This window comes from Eublepharis macularius, chromosome 7 (assembly GCF_028583425.1).
Source record: "Eublepharis macularius isolate TG4126 chromosome 7, MPM_Emac_v1.0, whole genome shotgun sequence".
Lineage (NCBI taxonomy): Eukaryota > Metazoa > Chordata > Lepidosauria > Squamata > Eublepharidae > Eublepharis > Eublepharis macularius.
The window spans coordinates 137,916,206-137,929,648 of record NC_072796.1 but is presented as its reverse complement, the minus strand read 5'-3'; positions in this window follow the sequence as shown (position 1 = coordinate 137,929,648).

Here is a 13,443-nt window from a genome sequence, read left to right as displayed (position 1 = left end):
TGAATATAATGAAAATTCTCAGAACAGGTGCTTCCCTCTATTTTTTATTTTTATTTATTTTACTTTATCATATTTATATTCTGCCCTCCCCGCAAGCAGGCTCAGGGCGGATAACAGCATTTCATATAAAACATTTGCCCTGGACTTTTGCTTGATCCTTCTAGGATCCATCTAGGATGCTGTGTCCTTGGCCTCCAATGACAAAATTGGAAGGCGCCATATATTCCCCCTTCCCCCTACCATACCTCTTCCATCTCAACTGTGGTTTCCTTTGGATGGTATGGCCAGAACCGTATTTATTTATTTAAAATATTTATATGCCTCCCTTTCTCCTAAGACCTGAGAGCAGATACACTTCATCCTCAATATATCTCCTCTCCCCCAACTCAAATCATCCCCACTTTGGTTCCTACTGATAAAGGCAGGAGGCGGAGGGTAGCTCTACAGTGATGATGCTTCATACCATATCTAGACATTATCTGACTAGATTACTACTATGTGTTTTACATGGAGTTGCCCTTGAAGACTGTCTAGAGGCTACAGTTGGTTCAGAATACTGTGTCTGAAACACTGCTGGAGTGAGTCGTATGCTTCTTATCCCTCCCGTCTTGTTCCATCTGCACTCACTTCGAAGTTGTTTCCGGGCTTAACTCAGGGTGCTGAACATTAATGTCAGATTATGGATGACAGGATATGGCAGGCAGATCCCTGAATCATTTCAGCAAGACACAGGTCCTTGGTTAAATGACTTGTATTCAGGAAATCAGTCTTTTTCCATATACACAGGTCCATAGGATTACATGGAGTAAAATGCATATGAGCATGGCAACTTCTCTTTGAAAGGAATAAGGTTTCCGGCAGTTACAAGGCAATATACCCAGGACAGCCCCCTCCCTCCTAAACCACAAGTTCAGAGGTAGTCTGGGAAACATTTTCAGAGTTCACACACTAGGCAGACAAGATAATGAGCAATGCAATATTTCAGACGCCCAAGCTCAGTCTAACAAACATCAATGGGGGAGATTGTTCACAGCTCTGCCAACTGCAGGACTAGGCTGTGTAACGGAGAAAACGAAAATGGTTTTTTCAAAAGCTTTCAAAGTCCTGGGCTCATCAGTTACGACATGAGATCAGTTACAATGCTGAGAACCATCAACTTAATATTGGCATGGATGAATGGGCACAGTCGGACATGACAGTTAAAGCCCTCTGTTGCTTGGGGCTAGCATACGAACCTATCCAGCCACTCTGGTCATCTTCAGACACTCTGCTTAAGTGCTTTGCCATCTGAGGCTAGATGGGTGGCAATCCAAGAAAGGGCCTTCTTGGTCATGGTGCCAAAACGTTGGGACTCCCTTTCCAGAAAGATTTGTCTGTCTCCCTATCTTGTTGTCTTCTGCCAATGGTCAAAGATTGTGTTTGTTTTGTTTGGCAGTCCCCCATGAACTCTTATTAGCCCTCCTCCCTGATGATGTGTTTTTATGAGTTTATGAGTTTATACATCGTATTTAATTGTTTTAAATATTTTGCAGATGGTGCTGGAGCGAGCTGTCAAGTCTTCGCTGACTTATGGCAACCCCTAGTAGGGTTTTCATAGCACGAGACTAGCAGAGGTGGTGCGCCATTGCCTGCCTCTGCAACCCTGGTCTTCATTGGAGGTCTCCCATCCAAGTACAAACCAAAGCTGACCCTGCTTAGCTTCCAAGATCTGATGAAATTGGGCTAGCCTGAGATATTTGCATATATTTGTATCTTAAATGCCTTTCTATTCCTAAAATAATTCAATGCTTGATTTTTTTTTTATTTTCATCATCTCAGGGACCCAGAACTGGGTGGAAAGTTGGCATAGAAATGTTTTAAACAATCAAACAAACCATTCCTTAACAAAAACCCTTCTCACCCAGGTTATCTTTTCCCTAAATGATACCTGTGTTGCTTGCTATCTGACTCAGTTGCCCTTATTCCTCTATCTACTTCTGCAAAAGGAATATCTTCTTTCCACCGCAATCTGTTTTTCATCTAATGTATGTTTTAAAGACACTCTGAGAGCTGTTTTGGAACAGGTTAAATACATACAAATCTCCAAAAGAAATAAATACAGCACCTAGCACCAAATAAATTTTCCTTCTTAGTGGTTTTCTTGCAAACGACAAACCGCTAAAAGGCAGGTTGCTAAAACATTTGGCCGGGAAATTTTTACTGAGGAGCCTTTTAGAAACTGGACTTTAATATCTCACCTTGCAAAGAGATTGGAAAGCTGTCCCATAAAGCTGTTATCGGGGGAGGGAAGCAAGCCATTCTGGACTTCACATGCAGAGGTGTAAAATCCGGGGAGTTACTGCTGTGCCGTTAGGCTTTATGATACAATTTTGAGATCCTAACTGGTAGGTATTGAGGAATGCAAATGTATCCTTTTGGAGACCTTTTATTTAATTTCTACATCAGAGGGTTGGTGCTGAATCACAAAATATAGACTATAAAAGTGAACATATTGAGCTGAAATGCATTTGGGCAAAACTTCTCAAGGAAATTTGCTTAGGGTCAAATCAGAGGAGATACTGGCAGATCGGATCTCCAATGTGTTTTACCTTTGTGAAGTAGCAACTGCGGGATCATGGTTTAGAGCGCAACTATAATGGGGAAAATTAATTGCACTTTTTCCGTATGAAATGGCTTTCCAGGGCACCCTATAGGAAACCTGTATATTTTCTCCAACAGCGGCTCTGGGAGGCATCTGAGATCAGAAGAGTATTTAAGGAGGGAAGATTTATTCCACGTCCCCTGTACTGTGATCCAAATATCTATTTACCAATAAAATTGAACCAGAGATCTGCTGATGGCTCCTTTTGCCTCTCATCTGGTTTGGCCCTTGCTGGAAAAAAAGAACACCTCTCCTTTTATTGATTGTTAAATATTCCTTTTGCATTCAAAAACCTGCAAGCTTTCCTTGCAACCCTCAGACTGAAGGAACAGGATCCAGGAGGCTGCTGAGCAGGACACATGAAACCAGAGCTCTTTAGCTACCACCTACGGAGTGGTAAGATTGCCAACTCTGGGTTGGGAAATTCCTGGGAATTTTGGAGGTGGAGCTAGGGAGGAGGGACTTCAGTGAACCATAATGCCATAATGGGTGTAGTGGTTAAGAGTGGCAGGACTGTAATCTAGAGAGCTGGGTTTAATTCCCCACTCCTCCGCATGAAGACAGCTGGGTGACCTTGGGTCAGTCACAGATTCTCGGAGCTCTCTGCCCCACCCACCTCACAGGGTGATTGTTGTGGGGATAATGATAACATACTTTGCAAACCACTCTGAGTGGGCATTAAGTTGTCGTGAAGGGTGGTATATAAATAGAATGTTGTTGTTGTTATAGAGTGCACCCTCCAAACAGGGGAACTGATTTCTTTTTTTCTTTTTTTTAAAAAAAAATTATTAGTTTTTCCATTAGGGGTAGGGGAAAGGGGGAAAACAAGAGACAAAAGAGACAAACGTCAGGAACTACAATGCCAAGACCATGGCAATACAGCCCGGAAAACCCACAACAACTATCATACATTCTGCTTGAAACAGCACTCTGCTTATCTACGTTTTCCACACTGCTCATCACTTAACTGTGATTGCTAGTAAGAAATTACAATATTGCCTTCATATAATTACGACATTCAAATCTTTATATTTGTTTCTCATCCAGCTGTAAAAGGGGGTCCATGGTGCAGCACAGTCTTCTTCCATTTGTCCTTTCATTAGTAAAGTTAGTTTGTCTAGTTCCGCATCCTCCATTATCTTCGCTATTAGCTCCTCCTGCTGGAGTATTACTGGTCTTTCCCAATAAAACGCTAGTAAAATTCTTGCTGCTGTCACTACATGTATAATAAAATATTTCTGAACTTTCTCCAAATCTTCCGTTACACAGTTTAACAAAAATATTTCAGGTTTCAATGGAATTGCAATCTTTAAAATTGTTTGTAAAAGTCTATGAACCATTATCCAAAATTTATGTACCTCTTTGCAAGACCACCACATATGATAAAATGTTCCCTTATGTTTCTCACACTTCCAGCAGTTATTAGGTACATTTTTATACATTTTAGCAAGTCTATCCAGTGTCAAATACCATCTATAGAATATCTTATATAAATTCTCTTTAAACGCCACTGACTTAGTTATTTTAACATTCACTTTCCATATCTTATTCCATTGCATTGGATCAATACTATATCCAAAATTTTGTGTCCATTTGTTCTTATATTCTTCTACCCCCTCATTTTTCTTCTTCATTTGCATTAGAAATACATACATCTTTTTAATCAGTTTTTCATCCGAGTGACATAGCAGTTTTTCAAAAGTATTTTGTTCTAAATGGAAACCTCAGTTTTTTATCTTTGTTGTACCTGGATTCTACCTGGGTCCTTGACAACCAATCTAAATTGAGGCCTTGTTTCTATAATTCCTCTTTTGCTTTTAGTCTTCCTTTATCATCTAATAAATATTTATATCTAACCATTCTGTCTACTGAGAATACATTTGGTTGTGAGAACGCTTCTAAAGGTGATACCCATTGTGGAGTTTTAGAGTAAATTTGTGGTATGGTTCTTTCCCATACTGATATAAAGGACTTTCTAATCCAATGGTTCTTACAATATTTGTGTCCCTTCATTTTCCAGCTGCAAATCATGCCCAAAGTCTTTGATTTTCTAGGAGTATCCACTCTCTCGCCCACACTAGGCAACACGCTTTATGATACATTTTCCAGTCCGGTAGAGCAAAGCCTGCATTTTCTTTCACATCTTGAAGTGTTTTCAATTTAATTCTTGTTTTTTTCCCTCGCCAAATAAATTTAGACACTGCCTTATTTAACTCTTCAAAAAAGGATTTGTTAATACATATCGAGGTAGTTTGGTACAGAAATATAATTCATGGTAGTATATTCATTTTTGACGGTTGCAATTCTTCCCAACAGCGAGAGGTTCAGTCCTTTCTATCTTTCTAGATCTTTTTTAATCTCTTGAAGCAACTCCAGGAGAACTGGTCTCTATAGTCTGGAGATCAATTGTAATTCTGGGAAATCTCCAGGCCTTACCTGAAGAATGGCAATTCTAAGTGCTACTTTGGCCTAGCAGATCCTGATATCAGAGTCTGAGAGTGGAACCACGACAAAAGGCACAGGTTGGACACTTGTCAGCTTCCCTCAAGTTTTGATGGGAAATGTAGGCGTCCTGGTCTTGCAGCTTGGCTCTCCGACTGCTGTCCAATGAACTTTTCAACTGTCACTTGTCCAACATTCCGCCAAGCTGCCTACATTCCCATCAAAACTGGAGGGAAGCTGACAAGTGTCCAACCTGTGCCTTTTGTCACTTGTGGTTCCGCTCTGAGAAAGGAAACCTGGAGCTGCCTCTTGCTTGGAATTAGAATGCCATGTTTCTTCTACTACCAGCAGGGATGCTATGACAACAAAATGTGACGTGCATACAGATTACTGCAATGATAACTGTCATGACCAAGACCTTCAAAACTAAGTTATGATGGATATTGTGAAATAAGAAGAGAGTGCTTGACTAAACATTAAGAAGTGGTTAGTTTGTAGCAGAGAATACACAAGATGAGAGACCTTCTATGTTATTGAGTCAGTGTGGTGTACTGTGGTGGACTATGAGGAGGAGATCTGAGTTCCAAACTCCATTTTACCATTAAACTCCATGAGAATTGCTGAGCCTGTCAGTCTCTTATTCTGCTTGATCTTATTCTGCCTCTTATTCTGCTTAGGGGTGCTGTGAATTTCACCATGAATGAGTGTGATCATCAAACCTATAACAACAACAACAACAACAACATTTGATTTATATACTGCCCTTCAGGATGACTTACACCTACTCAGAGTGGTTTACAAAGTATGTTATTATTATCCTCACAAAAATCACCATGTGAGGTGGGTGAGGCCGAGAAAGTTCCGAGAAAATGTGACTGATCCAAGGTCACCCAGCTGGCTTCAAGTGGAGGAGTGGGGAATCAAAACTTGGTTCTCTAGATTAGAGTCCTGCCACTTTTAACCACTACACCGAACTGGCTCTCCGAAGTAGACATGGGCATGAACAGAAAAAAAAACCTGAACATGGTGTTCATTGTCCGTTGCCATCCATGAACAACGAACAACGAATATTGATGAACATGACCTGTTCACGAACATGTTTGTTGTTCGTTGTTCATGGGGGCCAGCAGGCTCTCCTCCAGCCATCAAGATCCCTACCACACCACTCTCAGAAACCCTATCTGAAGAGGAAGCAGGAAATGTACCAATAATAAATAATAGCTTGGCCCCAGAGCCTGGCAGCAGCCCTGGAACCTGAAGGGGTAGATCCCTATTGCACCACTCCCAGAAACCTGACGTGAGCAGGCAGCAGGAAAGGTACCAGTAATAAATAATAGATTGGCCCAGAGCCTGGCAGCAGCCCTGGAACTTGGTAGATCCCTATCCCACCACAAACAAAAAAAATTCAAGCTCCAATGCACTCTCCTTGTCTTTCTCTAAAAATGCCAACAGCAACTGTCTCTCCCTCATTGTCTGCAAAGCCAGAGCTGGGAGCCCCCCTCCCCCTGCTCTTTGCTTCCTTGTAACAAATTTGGAGCTCCACACTTGGAAGGAAGACCCACCTATCAAGCTAAATTGGGCTTAGATTGGGGTTTCCAGGGCAACAGCAGGAGTTCAGGCAGTCCCTACCTCCAGTTGGCAAGGGAATTGATTGCAGGTGCCAGATTGTCTGGCTTGATGAACAGCAAAGAACAGCAATGAATGAGGCTTGCAATGACCACCTGTTCGTTTAGAATGGGGCCTCACAAACAGCTTGTCCGCAAACAGATGATTGGGGTGTTCGTGGCTTTTTAAAGTTGATATCGCTGTTCATGCCCATCTCTAGTTAGAAGACGTCAATGCAATGTGTGTTGATCATTCAACCTGTTGAGTTTGTGCCAAACAGTTGCAATTGCCTGCCCAAGTGGTTGGTATTGGATTCTTGCCATACTGTGCACCTTCAAAGATGCTGCCAATTCAAAATGGTTGGTGAACGTGTGAGTTACTAAAGACTACTGAGATGAACACTGAAGTATAGGATTCTGTTGGAATACAGCCTTTATCTGTAAAATTTTATATGATTTTTTTGTGATCTAAAAGTTTGAGAGTGTTCAAGAAGACAGTGTAAATACTCCTCTCTGGCACAAACCAGCATGCCATCTGTGCAGCATCTGTTGCCCCCATAACAGTGTTCTCACCCTACAGCCAGCACCAAGAAGATCCTCTCCGTTTGATCTGTTTCCCTCCCTCATACTTCACAGGAATTGTTACTAAAATTTACTAGTTTCCACAATGCTTATGTAGAATAGAGGAGAATCATAGAAACAGCATGAACCACTATATTCATTTAATTCAGCTTGCTGTTTGAGACACGAGGACTCCAGGATCAGTCCAAGACCTGTTAGTCCCTGACATGTAAAATCTAAATGGCTTTTGTCTTCTACAAGCCCTATTACATAGAATCCTAGAGTTGGAAAGAGCCTTACAGACCATCTAATCCAACCCCTGCCGAATGCAAAAACAGCATAAAGCATCCCCGACAAGTATTCGTCCAGCCACTCCTTGAAGACAAGTATTCGTCCAGCTACTCTTTGAAGACAAGTATTCGTCTAGCCACTCCTTGAAGACAAGTATTCGTCCAGCCACTCCTTGAAGACTGCCAATGAGGGGGGACCCACCGTATCCCTAGGCAGCCAATTCCAATGCTGAATTGCTCTTAACAGGAAAAAGTTTTTCCTGGTGTCCAGTTAGTACCTTCCCTCCTATCCTTAAACTCATAGTTTTGAGTTCTATCCTCTGCTGCCAACAGGAACAGCTCCCTTCCTTCCTCTAAGAGAGAGCCTTTTAAATACTTAGAGGGAGCAATCATGTCTCCCCTCAACCTCCTCTTCTCCAAATTGAACATTCCCAGATCCCTCAGCCTTTTCTCATAGGGATTGGTCTTCAGGCCCCTGATCATCCTGGTTGTTCTTCTCTACACCTGTTCCAGTTTGCTCACACCCTTTTAAAAGTGAGGCTTCCAGAACTGCACACAATACTCCAAGTGGGCTTGACCAACTCAGTATATAGCAGGACAAAGACATCCTGAAATTTGGATATGCCTTTGTTGATGCACCCCCAAGATTGTGTTTGCCTTTTTTGCTGATGCATCAGTTACTGCTCATATTTAGCTTCCCATCCAACCATACCCCAAGTTCTTGTTCACACACACCTTATCAAATTAATTCCAGAATGAATGACTGCACAGTTTATTACAGTTTTCATTACAATTCATTGATATCTTCCTCCATCCCTTATATTATTGATGTCCACATGCATCAATAAAGAACTATCACATGCAATCATGATATGATCCTGTTACGATGGCATAAAGATTCTTTGTGTGTGATGTTTGACTGATACGGACTAAAACTTCTGTGCATTAGTAAACTTCATGCAAAAAAGAATCATCATTCCACTGATAGTGCAATCACATTAAGAATGCTTTTTTGTGATGTTTTCTCATTGGTAGAACACCACACAAAAGGAATATTGTATGATTGCTTTTTTGTAGTGTTTTGTCCATCTACTTATTCACATTGTTAAAATGGTGAGGGAGAAGCAAATAAATTGGAAACTATGGCAATTTTCATATATTTCATGCTCTCTTTCAAATTTTGAAATAACATACAGAACCTAAGGGAACACTTCTGAATCAGAAACAAGACAAGATAATTCAAAAGTTCAAAATCAGGGGGAGGGCTGTTATTAGATGTCATGAATTTTGGAAGAATGTTTGTTAATGACTCTTTCCCTAACTACGTTTTCAGATATCTTCTTGTGATGTTATGATCTTCCCCATTTCTCTTTGTTACTGTTTACATGTAGTCATAAAGAAATGGCTTTAAGGATCAAGGGAAACAGTTGTAGTAGGAAAGGTTGGAGGAACTGGATTAGTTGAGCCTGGAAAAGAGTACTGAAGGGGGTTATGATTGCACTTTTCAAATACTAGCAGTATTGTCACATGGAAGATGGCAAAGAGCTGTTCTGTGCTGCTCCAGAGACAGCAAGTTTAAATCTAATGGGCTTCAGTGCAGGGTGGTCGATTTCAAGGGAACAGTAGGAGAAACTACTTTAACGGTCGTTTACGAAGCTCAAGACAATGCATCCACCTGGATTGAATCAAGACCTAGGCTTTCTGTCTCATTACTGATGCTGACTTCTCCACATCTACTACCTCTCTGCATATCCCACATAATCCAATCATGTCTGCTATTGTCATTCACCAGCTATTGTCATTTACTGACTATTGTCATTCAGCATCTGAAATCACTCCACTCTCCAAGATATAAGGACTGATGGACTCACATTCTAGCTGTATGTCATGTCTGTGCCCCATCCATGCTACTACTTAATGCTAGCCTGTTGTTTCTGAACCAATGTTTCATGCTATAACCTGATGTCATATTGCCAATGCCATAACTGTTTCCTTTCACAGGCTTATTGAAGCTGCAGGTGCCTTATCTAATGGACTGTAGAAACTCTAGTGCTTCTGACCTTGCACACTGCTCACTCCCATGCACTGCTATGTCTCAACTTTGATCTCCTGCTTTCTCAGTGTCTCGACTTGATAGTACAAATATGTGAGATGGTCTCAGGACGAGTTTGCGCCAAAAGTCCTGTTTCACTGTTGGGAGGGGGAAGGAGCAAATGTGTGTGTTAAGAGGAAGGATTTTCCCACAGGTTACCATTCCTGTCAACCTGTTCTTACTGCTTAGATGCTTACCTTACTGAGTAATTCTGTGGACATATCTGTGGAAAAGATCTGGTTTCTGGATAAAGCCATTTAACCAAGTGCTTGGATTTCTTGCTGCAGTGGTACAGGGGTCTATCTGCCATAGCCTGTCATCCATAGCCTGACATTGTATCTGAAGAAGTAAGTGTGACTCATGAAAGCTCATACCCTACCACAAATTTCGTTAGCCTTATAGGTGCTACTGGACTCTTGCTCTTTTCTACAACTTAATAGTAGGTGCAGCTCAACATTGGAACCAATTACTCAGATTGGTGGTGGACTCTCCCTTGCTAGAGTGTTCGTGTAGAGGCTGGGCAGCCATCTCTTGGGGATGCGCTGCCTTTGAATTTCTTGCATTCAGCCAGGGGTTTGACTAGATCAAATGCCTGTGGATGCCATGGCACCTGTCAATGTCTTTCCTGGCACCCACCAAGTGGGACCAGGTAGGGCCCCTGCTGACATTTGGAGATGTACCTGGCTGTGCAGATTAAAAGAACCTTGCTTTGATGGCAGCTGCCCCAATAGTCTTGGTTTTATTGTCTCTCTTTCCCAGAGTATTTTTTAAAATTGTTACTCTTATCCCCTGCCCTTGAGCTTCTTCTGTATGAGTGTGTAGTGTGGCTCAATCTCACATGGTGGCCATTTTGTTGTTGCACCCACCAACTTGCATCAGAATTCCAAAGGTGCTCACAGGCTCAAAAAGATTGGGGACTCTTGGATTACATGAGCTATACGGTCCCTTCTAGTTCATTGATTCTCCCTTTCCAGGACCATGGCATAACAGCCTCAACTCCCCAGCTGTATTATGGGGATAATAACAACAGTGACTTTGTTCAGTGCTCTGAGTGGGGCACTAATCTGTCTAGAGCAGCAGTATATTGGTGCAGTTATTATTATAGATCTGCTGCAGCAGAGTGGTTAAGTGGTTGGGTTGTGAATCATCATTCCGCTAGTTCGACTCCCACTGCTGCTATGAACTCTGCAGGTGGCCTTGGGTCAGCCACTCCTCTCAGCTCAGCTCCCTAGCTGTACTGGTGGGATAATAATACACTGATTTTGTTCAGCTCGTTGAGTGCAGCACTTGTCTGTCTAGAGGAGTGGTATAGAAGCATAGTTATTATTATAAGGGAGCTTCTGTAGCATAATGATTGAGTGGTTGGGCTGTGAATCAGCACTCTGCTGGTTCGACTCCCACAACTGCCATGGACTCAGTAGGTGGCCTTGGGGGGGAAAGTCTCTCCTCTCAGAACAGCTCCCCTGCTAGATTGTGGGGATAATAATAACACTGATTTTGTTCACCTCTCTGAGTGAGGTACTCATCTGTCTAGAAGAATGGCATATAAGCACAGTTATTATTATAATGGAGCTGCTGTGGCATAGTGGTTAAGAGGCTGGGCTGTGAATCAACACTCTGCTGGTTCAAATCCCATTTCAGATGGCTTTGGGTCAGCTGCATCTCTCAGGCCCAGCTCCCCAGCTGTATTGTGGGGATAATAATAATGTTCACCCTTCTGAATGGAGAATTAGCCTGTCTAGAAGAGGGGTATATAAGCAAATTTGTTGTGATGGTCGTTCATAAATCTCAAAGGAACTATTGCAATGTATTTTTTGGAAGCTTTCATGAGGTGACCTATGGAGATCTATTTTCTTGTCAAAGATAATTAAAAGTAGAAATCTATTCTAAAATTGGTAATTAAAAGGGAAAGAAATAGATACTTAAGTGTTAAATATCAGGTCATGTCCTTCTAACATTCAAAGATTTTAAGGGTAAATAAGAAAAGAATCAAAAAGCAATTTGCAAATGGTAAGGTCAGGAGAGAAGATGAGAGACTTCTTATGATGCTTGTTTGAGTCGACTGTGTGCATGTGTGTCAACAGGCCAGCTATTTCCAAACAGCTGTGAGATGTAGAAACCACTTTCTCAGATTAGGCAGGTTGCAACCAGAGAGAGGACCTTCATAGTTGTGGCACTAAAGTGTGGCAGCTTCGCTCATCAGAACAGGGTCTCTTGCAGGTGCCAGCCTGCACATGGGTAAAATCAACAGCACCCCACACACGGGCTTTCTCTGTGGTGGCCCCTACCCTATGGAACGGTCTGCCTGAGGAGGTCAGGAGAGCCCCCACCCTCCTGGCTTTATGCAAATAATGCAAAACCAAATTATTCAAAAAGGTTTTTTACTCAGATTGGAAGGAGGTATTATAGGGAGGGGTGTCTCAGATACTTTGCTAATGAGTTAGGGACCATAGACTTCACCGCTATATTGCTTTGCACATTATCTTTTCCTGTGCTTCATGTTATCTAATGTCAGTCCTAGAATTGATTACGTTCTGTTTCAGCAATTCTTCAACCCCGTATTGGATGCTTGCTAATGCTATGTCTTTGTAAAATCCTATGATATTGTTTATGGAAATGACCTTGACACTGTTTGGAAATGTCCTTGATATTAATTGCACTAATCTCACACTATGCAATCTTCCTTGAGTCTCAGTGAGAAAGGCGGACTATAAATGACATCAATCAATCAATCAATCAATCAATCAATCAATCAATCAATCAATCAATCAATCAATCAATCAATCAATCAATCAATCAATCAATGGAATTCTCTCCCCAGGGAAATTTGTCTGACCCCTACTTTCACTATATTCTGCCAGCAGGTAAAGACTTTATTCTTTTGTCTGGCACTCCCACAACGATCCCTCCTTCCTGCACTATATTTTCATTACTGTTTTACTGTTTTTTAGTGTTTGTTGTAATTATTTTTTATGATTTATTTTTATAATGATCGTTTTTATGGTTTTTATGGTTTGCTGCCTCGTTAACCCTGATGGGGCCAAAAGATGGGTTATTGTTATTGTTTATAAATTTTGTAAGCAATAATGACAACAGGAATGGCAATCTAGATGATGAAGTAGTAGCTAGTGCTAGAGATAGCCCTGAGACCTCATCCCCAGCCTCGCTTGCCAGCATGTTTGCTTTCTGTTCCCCTGGTACCTCCTTTATCCAAGTGCCCCCAAAAGATGGTGTTCCTCCTGAGCTTCTGCTGATTCCTTCTAGCTCTCCCAAGCAAGGGGCAAGAAACAGGTGGTCAGCACCTCACTGGTGTCCAAGCCCACTGTGCTGCTTCGGTCTCCTTGGGCTGCCTGCCCCTTTGAGTCTGCTGTGTCCTCCCAGCCTCAGGCCATGGCTGTAGACTCTTGGACTGTCCCCCACGGACACATGCCACTCTCACTCATCTGTTGTGCCTCCTGCTATACCCTGCCCCTGCCCCTCACAATCGTCCTCCTGTTAAAACCCACATCTCCTTGGGTGAGCCCTGCCCTCCCGGCAGAATCCCAACCTCTCTTCCAGCCTGGCCATATTTTTTTCTGGCCAGGCTGGTGGAGATATGGCAATACTATTCAGGCTCCACCAACATCAAGAGCTCTGGCCAACTTTTCATCAGGAGCTGAGCAAGGAGCTGTAGAAGTAGGGGCTGCATCACCAGAACAGACTCCCCAACTGAGTCCTAAAATAAACATTTTCATATATAAAAGTGAACGATATTTCCAGCTTGAATTCAGGTGGTGGTGGGGATTGCTTCAGTTCTCCAGCCTTTGGAAAACA